Raw genomic sequence first — 12604 nt, 5'->3', positions numbered from 1 at the left:
AAGGATGACCATGAAATTCATCTTCGAACCTTACTTGAAATCCTTAGGACCGAGAAGTTGTACGCCAAGTTCTCGAAATGCGAGTTCTGGTTGCACGAAGTGCAATTTCTTGGTCACATAATAAACGTTAACGGAATTCAAGTAGATCCCGCTAATATTGAAGCCATTTCAAAGTGGGAGGTTCCAAAGTCGCCAACCGAGATCCGAAGTTTCTTGGGATTGGCAAGGTTTATCAAAAATTTTTCCTGAATCGTTGTTCCCTTAACTTCTCTAACTCGTAAAAACATCAAATATGAATGAGGAACAAAGCAACAAGAGGCGTTTGATATACTTAAACAAAAGCTTACCCAAGCTCCTATACTGGCTTTGCTAGAAGGGATGGAAGACTTCGTAGTCTTTTGCGATGCATCACATTCCGGTTTAGGATGTGTGTTGATGCAACGCAAGAAAGTTATAGCTTACGCCTCTCGACAACTCAAGGTGCACGAGAAAAACTACACAACTCATGATCTAGAGTTAGGCGCCATAATCTTTGCACTTAAGATATGGAGGCACTATCTCTATGGAGTAAGATTTATCGTGTACACCGATCACAAGAGTTTAAAACACATTTTTGATCAAAAAGAACTTAATATGCGCCAACGACGCTGGATGGAAACTCTAAACGATTATGACTGCGAAATTGTCTATCATGAAGGTAAAGCCAACGTTGTGTCCGACGCCTTAAGTCGTAAAGAGCACGAAAAGCCAAAAAGAGTCCGGGCGTTAAGGCTAGAACTTCAAATTGATCTTATTGACCAAATCAAATCCGCGCAAACTCAAGCGATCAACGAAAGTCAAATCCTTTGATGAGAAACGAAACGGCACCATTGACTCGTTGGTCAAAGGTGACGATGGTATCCTTAGACTCGGAAATAGAATTTGGGTACCAATCATTGGAGAATTACGCGAGAAAATATTAAACGAAGCCCATAAGTCCAAATACACGATGCATCCCGGAAGCGATAAAATGTACCAAAATCTTAAAGCAAATTGTTGGTGGAACGGAATGAAGAAGGATGTCGATTCGCATGTGGCAAAATGTCTCACTTGTATAAAAGTCAAGGCCGAACACCAAAGGCCTTCGGGATTGCTTCAGCAACCTGAACTTCCCATGTGGAAGTGAGAATTAATAACTATGGACTTCATAACCAAACTCCCGAAAACGACTCGACAACACAATGCGATATGGGTGATTGTGGATCGTCTAACAAAGTCCGCACATTTCATACCTATTAATGAGTCGTACTCAATGGATAGATTAGTGTGTATATATGTAAACAACATTGTTGCTTTGCATGGAGTACCGCTATCTATAATTTCCGATCGAGACAGTCGTTTCACGTCTCACTTTTGGAAAAGCTTCCAACATGCACTCGGCACAAAGTTAAACCTTAGCACTGCCTATCATCCACAAACTGATAGGCAAAGCGAAAGGATAATCCAAATGTTGGAAGATATACTCCACGCATGTGTAATAGACTTAGGAGGAAGTTGGGATGACCACTTACCTCTAATGGAATTTTCGTATAATCATAGTTATCACACGAGCATTCAAACTGCACCATTCGAGGCGTTGTATAGACGAAAGTGTAGGACGCCCGTGTGCTGGTCTGAAACCGGAGATAATCAATTATCTGGACCTGAGATAGTCCAAGAAACTACCGACAAGGTTATTCAAATCCGCGAACGACTCAAGACAGCACGTGATCACCAAAAGAGTTACGCCGACGTCCGTCGTAAGCCCGTTAGAGTTTAATGTTGGTGATAGAGTTCTTTTAAAAGTCTCGCCGTGAAAAGGCGTTGTCCGATTCGGCAAGAAAGGTAAACTAAGTCCTCGATTCGTTGGACCCATTGAGGTACTCGAACAAATTGTTACCGTCGCATATCGATTGAGACTACCCGAGGAAATGCAAGGGATACACGATGTATTCCATGTTTCGAATCTACGAAAATGTCTAGCCGACGAATCTCTTTCCATGCCGTTAAAAGACGTAGAAATCAATGAGAATTTAAAATTTGTTGAACGTCCCATCCAAATTGAAGATTCAAAACTAAAGAAACTTAAAAGACGAACCTTGAAAATCGTGAAGGTAAGATGGGATTCCCGACGAGGACCTAAGTATACTTGGGAACTCGAGTCTGAAATGAGAAAGAAATACCCTCATTTATTCTCGTAAGCAATCTCGAGGACGAAATTTATTTCAAGGTGGGGGCGATGTAACATCACGTAAATTTCGGGCCAAAAATGTAAAATTTCAAAAGTCAAGGGACCAATTCTGCCAATTTCCAAACTTCAGGGACTAAATTGAAATTTTTGTTTTCTATACCCATCGCGCTACGCGATAGGGTCAAGAAAGACATCCATCGCGTATCCCGATGGGGTGTCTTACACAACGTGACACGTGTGCCACGTGGCACATGGTGGCAGCGCCTGCTGCCACGTGTCACCACGTGTTGACACGTGTGGCGGCGCCTGCCACGTGTCAACACGTGGCAGGTCTAGGGTCTGACACAGCAGGCCTATATCGCGCTACGCGATAGGTCTGCCAAGTGACCCATCGCGTACCGCGATGGGATCCGATGTGGCTATAAATAGGGCAGCTACGGGTTCAAGGCAAACGCACCTCAAATTCACACATATACTCTCTCTCTAGACTCTCTCTCTACCTCGAAGTTCGTGCCCTTGATCCGTCTCGATAAACGTGCCCCGAAAACTCGTTTTCCGTGCTCGTTATCTCGATTTCCGTGCCACTCCCCGACATCCAGAACAAGAAGGAAGTGCTGCCCCAACAACCCGGTGATTACCTCGAAAAGCGTGCCAAGATTCAATCAAGTGAGTGTTGATAAGAAGGATAGAGTCGAAGTTCTGCCCGAGTGTGAAGGGTATTTCTAAGCCGACAAAGGTAGGCATAATGCCCGACCAAAATAATAATAAAATATTGAAAGGGCTTAATACCCTAAGTCGAAATTATTCTCGATAATCAAAGAAAGGTATAACAAAGAAAATAAAGAAAAGAAAAGATAAAATATATATTATGAATAGATATATATAAGATTATTCTTTGTTATGAAATATATTATTTAAAGTATAACGAGTATACTTAAATATTAAAGAAAAGAATACGTTTCTTAAAGAAGAAGAAACGTCGGGTTTTATAAATAAACTAAAGGTTTATAAAGATTACTTTTTAGCTAAAGGTTTTAAAGTAAAAGAGAAAATGAGCTAAAAGGTTCATCGAGATAAATAAGACTAAAGGTCTTAAGCCGGATCGAGTATCCCACTAATGAATTTTATACTCATACTATAGGTGCGAGATAGCGAAGGAAGATTAACGGACGGTGTTGGAAGCCAATCCCATTGAAAACAAACAAACGTGTTATGTGTAAACTTTACATGAGACTAAGTGTCTCTAAAAACATTGTAAATAAGAGTATAAGCCAGCCCTCAGGCTATGGTATACGTTTATCTGGATCCTTTCATATGTGGAACGCGGTGGGCACATCGCACCACGCTTGGTCACGACCTCCAGCCACGATGGGCCGGACCTAAGTTACATTCGAGTGGGGAATGGCCATGTGTATATTTATAGTACCTAAGTTATGTCACAAACGCTGCGGTGTTTCGCTGAGGTGACCTAGTGCAGAGACTCGAATTTATGATGATTGTTTAACTTGATTATTCCTAAGCCAATATGGGCCGAGGCTTACGTGGTCTCGAGGAGTAATTAAGTAAAGAAAATATTTTAGCGTCAGCATATTCACCAGCATACGTTGCTGACGTATTTTATTTAACATTGTGCAGGTAATCAAGATTAGAGCTTGAGAGAACGAAGAAGCTCAAGTATCCGATGGCTTGGATAGTTTTATGTAAATATTAAAACTTGGTGGTTTTATAAAACATATAAACAAGTAAAACCAAACGAGACTTTTGTCTCGTCTTTTGTATTGTAAATTATTATAATATCGGTCCTTATATTTTAAAAGTCTTCCGCTAATAACCATAACTCTGATTTACTTACAAATATGATACCAACTATGGTTCACACTCCTAGGCCTAGAATGGGGGTGTGACAACCAGGTGTGGTGGGCCCACCACATACGTAAGGATCCAGACAAACGTATACTACAGCCTGAGGGCTAGGCTTATACTCTTGTTTATAAATGTTTTAGAGACACGTAGTCTCATGTAAACCTTTTCATTTAACACATTTGACTCATTTGAAAACAAGTTTGTAAAGTTTAGGGCGTATTCACCTTTTTGATTTGGATCGACTTCAATACACCGTCCGAGGGTCTTTCCCGTTGCTATCTCGCACCTATAGTACGAGTATAACCTTTTGTTAGTCGGATATACAATCCGGCTTAAGACCTTTAGTCTTTTTATAATCTTTACCTCAGTTATATCTTCTTCTGCGAACCTTTAGTTCAAATCACTTTTTCTTTACTTTAAAACCTTTAGTTAAAAAGTATTATTTTCTTTTATAAATTAAAAGTCTTTCTTTTAACTTACATTCTTTTACAATATAAACCTTTAGTTTATTTTGTTTAACCCTACGTTTCTTCTTCTCTAAGAAACATATTATTTTCTTTTATTATTTAAAAATAGTTATTATTACTTAAATAATATTCTATAACAAATAATCATATAATATAATCACATTGATATATATATATATATATATATATATATATATATATTCATAATTCTATCTTTTCCTTTCTTTGTTATATTTTCTTTTATTTATCGAGGTATCGAATATAACCTCGACTTAAGGTTTAAGCCTTTATAATATTTTATTATTATTTTATTCGGGTATTATGCCTACCTTGGTTGGCTTATGAATACTCTATAGACTCGAGCAGCACTTCAACGCCGTTTCGCCTTCTTTTTCTTCTTGATCAAACCCTTCTGTCGACACTTTTTCATTGGTACACAAAACGATGCACACCAACACTTCTCCACACGTCGGCACGCTTTACGATACAGTCTTCAGGACGTTGGGATGGCACCTTCTTCTTTGTTGGAACTTTGTTTGGAATATGGCACGAAATCGAGGAACGTAGGTATATTGGCACGATTTACAAGGAATCAAGGTCCCGAACTTCGAGGTAATTAAGGGTATGGTTTATAATGTTTAGAGAGATATTAGAGAGTGAATTGAAAGCTGATTTTGGTGTGCAAAATGAGAGAGCCCGACCTTGCTATTTATAGGCAAAATCATGGAGCCCATCGCGGTACGCGATGGCCCCTTTGGCAAGCCCGTCACGTATTGCGACGTAGCTTGGCCCAGTCACCGTCTAGACCTGCCATGTGGCAGGCTTTGTGCCACGTGTTGACACGTGGCGACACGTAACGGACGTGCTGCCACGTGGTGGACGTTGTGCCACGTGTGGACACGTGGCATGCCACGTGCCTTGCCTGTCAGACAACCCATCGCGATACCCGATGGGTTTCCCTTCTGATGCATCGCGTATCGCGATGGGTCAGGAAACCAGAATTTTCATTTTAGTCCTTGAAGTTTTGATTTTGACAATTTTGGTCCTTTAACTATAGAACTTGATATTTTTGATCCAATATTTTCACGATGTTACAAATATCCATGCATGATCAATGGTAAAAGGATATGCAGCCTATTTTTTTAAACGATTACTATGTATACCAATATTGATTCTCATGCCGATGGTGGTTATGAGAAGGCCTCTTCTTTTCCCCTTCTCGTAACGAGCTCACGGTGTTCTGTTTTGCATGTCTAGCCGAGGTCAATTCATACTGACCCATATCCTTACTATCATTCGGTCGAGATATTGAACTAATCCTCTTAGGGTTGGGTTAGGGTTTCTTCATTGCCGTCATTTGTACCGACTGGAGCAATTAAAACCTATATCTGGTCGTTATTTGTTCGGCTCAACCTCCTCTTTCACACCACCGTTGTCGAACCGAGCAGGACCCGCCACATATAAGTTTATGGAAGGAAACGAAAGGCGAAATGAAGTGTTCAATCGAAACAACGAGGACTACATGGAAGTAGAGCAGCCACAACAACCTGATTTGTCCTTTCGCTTCACGGAGGCGAGGTCCTCTCGTCAAAAAGGTCCAATGAAAACCCTGACAAGGACCCAATTAGATGCAAAACTTCCAAAATGTTTTTCCAAAGAATCTCGAACACCTGATAGTTGGTTACAAAAAATAGTTAAAAGAATATAACTACAAATTCAATATTATTGTTCAATATAAATAAATAAATAAATAAGAATAACTTTGAACAGTTTACCACATTCAGGATCTTCCGATATCGCTAGCCACGACGGTGTTATGTATTCATACTCGTCCTTTGTCCATGTTATAGTTTCCTTTTTAGTCCGAGGTTTGCCAGCAGGTTCCCTTGTGTGTTTTCTCTCAGGTGCGCCTCTGCCTTTTTCACGTTGGCTCATCCCGACACGAGTCTTCGGTCAGGTTGTGTCTACGGCACCGTGTCTCCTTCCTTGTGTTCGAAACCAGCCATCGTGCTCAGATTTTGAACCGGCCATCGTGTTTGGGTTCGGAAAACCAGACCAAGTAGTTGCATGTATGCCCTCATGCTCGGTTGTAATTAACACCAACTGGTTACGGTGCTTAGTTGTGGATTATTTTTTGTTTGGGTCGAGATGTCGGGAGTATTAATCAAAACCGAGCATAGGATTTTTGAATGAATTCATATTTGTCCGGTAAACTGAATAAAATGAAAGAGGATGAGAAGATTTTTAGGTTTAAGATGGCGAAAAAAATTGGTGAAGTTTTTAAAAAAAATGAAATTGGTGGTTTATATAATAAATAAAATTGTTCTTTTATTTATTTAAATTATGTCGTTTGTCAACTGTAACTTATCAAAATTTGAAAGACTGAAAATGTGCGGGGGAGCGGGGGCGTTGTGCCTTGGTGTTTTGGTCGTAAACATATCTCGACTACGAGTTATCCAAGTCTAACAATCTATTTTAAAAGGGAAAATTCCCAAAGTAGCCTTATTTTGGGAAGAGGTTCCAAAAATGTCCCTCAAATTTTAGAATTCCAAAATATCCCTCTCTAACACATCTCCGATGATGCGTTAGGAAGTCTATCTTTAACGCATCGTCAAAAACGTGTTAGACTTCCTAACGCATCGTCGGAGATGAGTTAAACTTCCTAACACATCGGCGAAGATGCGTTAGACTTCTTAACACCTCGTCAACGACGTGTTAGCCTCTTGTTTGCTTTTTTTTAATATTATCTTAATATAACTAATTCTACTTGATTTTTTTGATTTTATAACTTTTAATATATAAAGTTTTATATCATTTCGAATATACCAATAAAAAATGTTTGTTTTTATTTATATGTTGGCATAAATTTTATTTGAAACCGTGCGGGTCAAATTTTATTGAATATTTCGATATTAATTTGACATGAATCGGGTTTAAGTAAATCTATGTCGGTCCGTAGATAAAAATAAACATGCTTTGTCGGTATATTCGAAATAATATTATACTTTATATATTAAAAGTAATAAAAAAACAAATATAGGTATAAATAGTTATATTAATATAATATTAAAAATAATAAACAAGAGGCTAAAACGTCGTTGACGATACGTTAAGAAGTCTAACGCATCGTTGGAGATGTGTTAGAGTGAGACATTTTTGGAATTTTAAAAATTGGAGTACATTTTTGGAACCTCTTCAAAAAATATGGCTATTTCTGGAATTTTCCCATTTTGCCTTCTCTATTCATACACCTAATTTTCTATTCAGACACCCTTCCCTACCATACTACTCGTATAAGCTATACTAGTCGTATAGATGTCAGCTTTATGTCAGAACCCATTGACCATACAATACGAGAAGGTCTATACGAGTAACGCCCCATACGAGTAGTATGGGCCATACGAGATAATTTGAATTTTCATATGACATGACAACTTCCTGCTTTATGCCAAGACACCTTTTTTAAGACTGCGTATACGAATGTCTCATACGAGTTACACGAACTATACAAGATAAATTTGTAGATGAGTGGTATTAATTTGTACGAGATAAATAAATCTTGTTTCAAATGATACATGGTCCACTTTCAACTATAAATAATACTTCACATTTACTCCATCTTTAAAACCCTTAATTTTCTTCCAAATGGCGCACCGAAGAGACAAAGAAGAAAATGAAGAATTTTTTTCCTCACAACCAGTTTCCAAATCGGCAAGATGGACCGATGATGTTTGGAGGCGTTTAACAAGGCCTCGTACAATTACTTCGGCATCTTCTTCACATGTTCCCGAAAACCCCCACGGAAAAAATAATTTTGCAGTTTTGAATCCAACAAAAAAAAGTTGGTCAAGAGATGTAGTTGAGTTTTATATTAACGGTCTGAGAAGGGTGTGTGGTGATCCAAAACGACTCGTATAGGCTATACTAGTCGTAAAGAGGGTGTATGAGGATTATACGAGTAGTATAGTCTATACTACTCGTATGGATACCAGTAATGTCTCGTATAACCCATACGACTCGTATAATAATTTGGTCAAACACCTTTTTCAAAAAGTTGATAGTTGTTAGTGTACGGATATCTATACTACTCGTATAAGCTATACTAGTCATATAGAGGGTGTATGAATATTGAAGCGGGGTGTCTTATTAGCAGGCCCCTTTTAAAAACATTTAACCTTGTTACGATTACGAAGCCCTCAGAAAGGAAAACGGAAACCTATAACCTATTAGTCTATCTAACTATCTATATAATTGCCTACCATAAAATCCTACGTGTCGCTCTCAGGTTGTCCCCCCAATTCTCTAGAGCCACCAGATTGCTTGAGTCCTAAATGGAGGCTTCTCATGCATTTGACCCGAAATAGTGGGTATGGGTCTTTCCAAACCCAGATAGTCTTTAAATGGGTTATAACATTTCATTTATTTATGAAACTCTTTCATAATCATACAATAATTTTCGCGGGTCATGGGTCTCACCAAACCTGGATAACCCTTAAACGGGTTATAACATCTCATATATTTGTGAAATAGCCTCTTAATCATCAAATAATAATTTCCACGGGTTAAGGGTCTTACCAAACCCTAATAGCTCTCAAATGAGTTATAAGATCTTATTTATTGGTAAATATTTTCATCTTCAAACCCTAATTTAATTTATCTTCTTTACATGTTCTCCATTGCTGGTCTATCATCTCCATCGCCGGTTAACTTCCGATACTACCCGCCATCGTCAACTACATCAACGTACCCTTTTTCATTAGACAAATATTTTTGTTCATGTTTGTTCATTTAAAAAAATCAACATTTTCGTGTTCGTGTATTTTTGTTCGTTAAAAATCTTAAAACTACACATCTCAATTGAAAATACTCAAACGCAAAAAAAAAAATATAATAACAAACTAATATATATGTATTAAATTAAAACAAACTACGTTAAAAAGTAAAATAAATCATCATAATATAACAAAACGATTAAAAACAAAAACTTTAATAAACTCCCGTAACACGGGAGGATCAAACTAGTAGTTTATATATAGAGGTACGTAAAATGAATAAAAAAAGTTCATTTTTGTTGACTAAAGTATCCCTGTGTTTTTCCACTCATGCCCCCCTAGCAATAACTAATTGACCCGTAACAAGAGGCGAGTATGTTTGCGTAAAGCAGCACGATGTCTTCCATTATTTTGTTCCTTTTTTAGGTACGCTATGATTGGTGTATGTATTCTTTATATAAAATTATTTTATTTTAGTTGTTTTGTAAAACACTTTATTATATTTAATTAATCTCATACTTTTGTTCCAACGATAACTTGTGTTATTTTTAATTCTTTTATGCTTTTACCGATAAAGAAAAATAAAAGCTTGATCTTCTAATCCAATATGGTTGATAGTTAATGTTTGAAATTATTATTATCTTAGATTCAAAACATACTTTCCATAATAATGAGTTTGTATTGATTGTGTTTTTAAGCAAGTCAGATCTAAAACGTTAAAATTATTGTAAATGATTAGAGGCTCGGTTAGTATTGGGATAATTCGAAAGGCTATTAGTAAAAATAAAGTAAATGAAAAGCATTTACAAGTTACAAGCAGTGGCGTGATGTATAACAAAGATTTATAGCGTTGAAAGGCAATAAAGAAAACGTCGTGGATGATACGTGGAAATAAGAATAATAGTTGTTAAAAAACAAAGTATATAATTTCAAGATTGGTCACAGCAGTTTTCAATCATCATCTCTTTTACCTTCCTTTTAAAAGTTTAAACTAAACCCCACATCACATCGCCGCCCTTGACCACCGTTTCCGACAAACATTCCGTCCTTAAAACCACCAACCGCCTCCCAGATCCAACCACTCACCAAAACAACCGTCATGGACTCGCCGGAGCAACGGCGTAAACGTAAACGGTTCCTGAAACCCACCAAACTCCGTCACTCTCCCGCCGTCAGATCTCTTGTTTACTTTTTCTGCTTCTTCCTTTTCTTCTACTTCTTCTTCCACCGTCACACCACGTCGTTTCACCACCCAATTAGGGTTTTATCCAAATTCAAACTCCACTCCAGGGTTTCATTTCCTGATCACATCCTGTTAATAATAACCTCCTCACAACCTCCCAATTCCAACAACCCATTCGAATGCCTTTACAAAACCAACCATACGGATCATCATGACGTCATCAACCGTTTACCCGTCTTGTCGGTGGACCAATACACCGATAACCGCTTCCTCGTCCGGTGTCCACCTTCTAACTCCTCATCGCTGGTTACACTAACACGACGGGGGCCAAGTTTACCAGTTGATTCCGGTGAAGATAATAAACCCTTGAACTCGTGGGATAATTTAGCCTATGAAGCGGTATTGGATGGAACTACTGTTATAATATTCGTCAAGGGGATTAGTCATAGACAGGGGAAAGAATCTGACCCGGCGAATTTTAATTGTCATTTCGGGTTACCAGATTCGGAAATGAATGGGAAATATATTCTTAGTTCCAAAGCTGTGACTGCCGCTCAGGAAGTGGTCAGGTGTGCGGTTCCAAGAAGTATTATTAACCACCCGGATAAAGCCCGTGGGGTTCGGGTCACGGTTAGTTTTCGAGCCCCGCGGGGTAACCATGTTCTCGTCCCGTCTGTTGCGAAAATACCCGGGTCGATATTCACCCCGAAAGCTATAAAACATGAGATTTGCGTTTGCACGATGCTGTGGAACCAGGCCCGTTTGATACGCGAGTGGGTTACATACCACTCGTGGCTTGGTGTCGGGAAGTGGTTCGTGTATGATAATAATAGTGATGATGAGATCAAAGCCGTTGTTGAGAATCTTGTATCCGAGGGTTATAATGTGAGCCGACACGTGTGGCCTTGGATCAAGACTCAAGAGGCCGGGTTCTCACATTGTGCGGTTCGGGCTCGGTCTGAATGCAATTGGGTTTCGTTTATGGATGTGGACGAGTTTTATTACTTTCCACATAACCCGACATCCGGGTTTGCGGGCCCGGGTTCGCTTAAAACCCTGGTTTCGAACTTTACCAAATCGTCATCGATTGGTGAGATTAGAACGTCATGTCATAGTTTCGGGCCTTCTGGGTTAACGTCTCGGCCCAAACACGGGGTCACGGTTGGGTACACGTGCAGACTACAAAGCCCGGAACGACACAAGTCGATTATCCGCCCCGATGCACTCGACCCAAATTTAATGAACGTGGTGCATCATTTTCATTTAAGGAGCGGGTATACGTTCATCGATTTGGCTCAAAGTGTCGCGGTCATTAATCATTATAAGTACCAAGTGTGGGAGGTTTTTCGGGCCAAGTTCTATAGACGGGTGGCCACTTATGTGGCGGATTGGACGGAGAACCAGAACGAAGGGTCGAGGGACCGAGCACCTGGGTTGGGGACGGAGGCGATTGAGCCGGTTGACTGGCGGTTGCGGTTTTGTGAGGTGTGGGATACTGGTTTGAGGGACTTTGTTTTGGGTAACTTGGGTGATGTGTCTAGTGGTGTTTTGCCATGGGATAAAGATATGTGATGTAATATTGGTATAGTGATACTTTGATTGATTGATTCTTTGACAGGGGTTAACTGTTGGTTATGCGAAAAGGGGGTGCCTTTTCGAATTTCGAGTTTTCCTAACATTGTTTTTATAAGTATGAAAGGGGCGGGTTTTGGTGATAGATGTATGTTATATAATTCTTTTCTTGTGACATTAAAGGAATTTATTGCTTGTGTTCCTCTTTTTGTATATTGGTTTGTAACTATGTTGTATGTAAGGTTTTGAGTAAGCCTGGTAAAACGGGTGATCGGGTCGGGCATGGGTTAAAGAATACTATGACCGTAACTTGTTCGTGTTAAAAACTTAAAAATAGGTTGTCTTTTAAAATGTTTTTGCCGTAAAACTTTTATGAGGGTTCGACGGCTCTAAGATTCACCATTTCGGTTAAAATATCGGGTCTAGAAAAGAAGAATTTTTGAAGTCAACAAAATGATGGTGAAGAAACACTAATCGACCCCGGGCAGATTATGGATAATCTGGGGGTTAAGTAATGTTTCCCACGAGGGTTAGGTCC

The 12604-nt window shown here is 39.1% G+C and overlaps 1 pseudogene; it reads left to right on the top strand.

Moving 5' to 3' along the window:
* The first annotated feature begins 10333 nt into the window (after positions 1–10333).
* On the top strand, positions 10334–12300 carry LOC143587176 (glycosyltransferase family 92 protein RCOM_0530710 pseudogene; annotated as a pseudogene).
* Positions 12301–12604: the final 304 nt, after the last annotated feature.

The sequence above is a fragment of the Bidens hawaiensis genome, unplaced genomic scaffold, assembly GCF_021521415.1.
Source record: "Bidens hawaiensis isolate Kalapana, Puna unplaced genomic scaffold, B.hawaiensis_p1.1 tig00035168_1, whole genome shotgun sequence".
NCBI classification, from domain to species: Eukaryota; Viridiplantae; Streptophyta; class Magnoliopsida; order Asterales; family Asteraceae; genus Bidens; species Bidens hawaiensis.
Note: the sequence above shows the minus strand (reverse complement) of the source record. Positions and strands in the feature narration are given on the sequence as shown.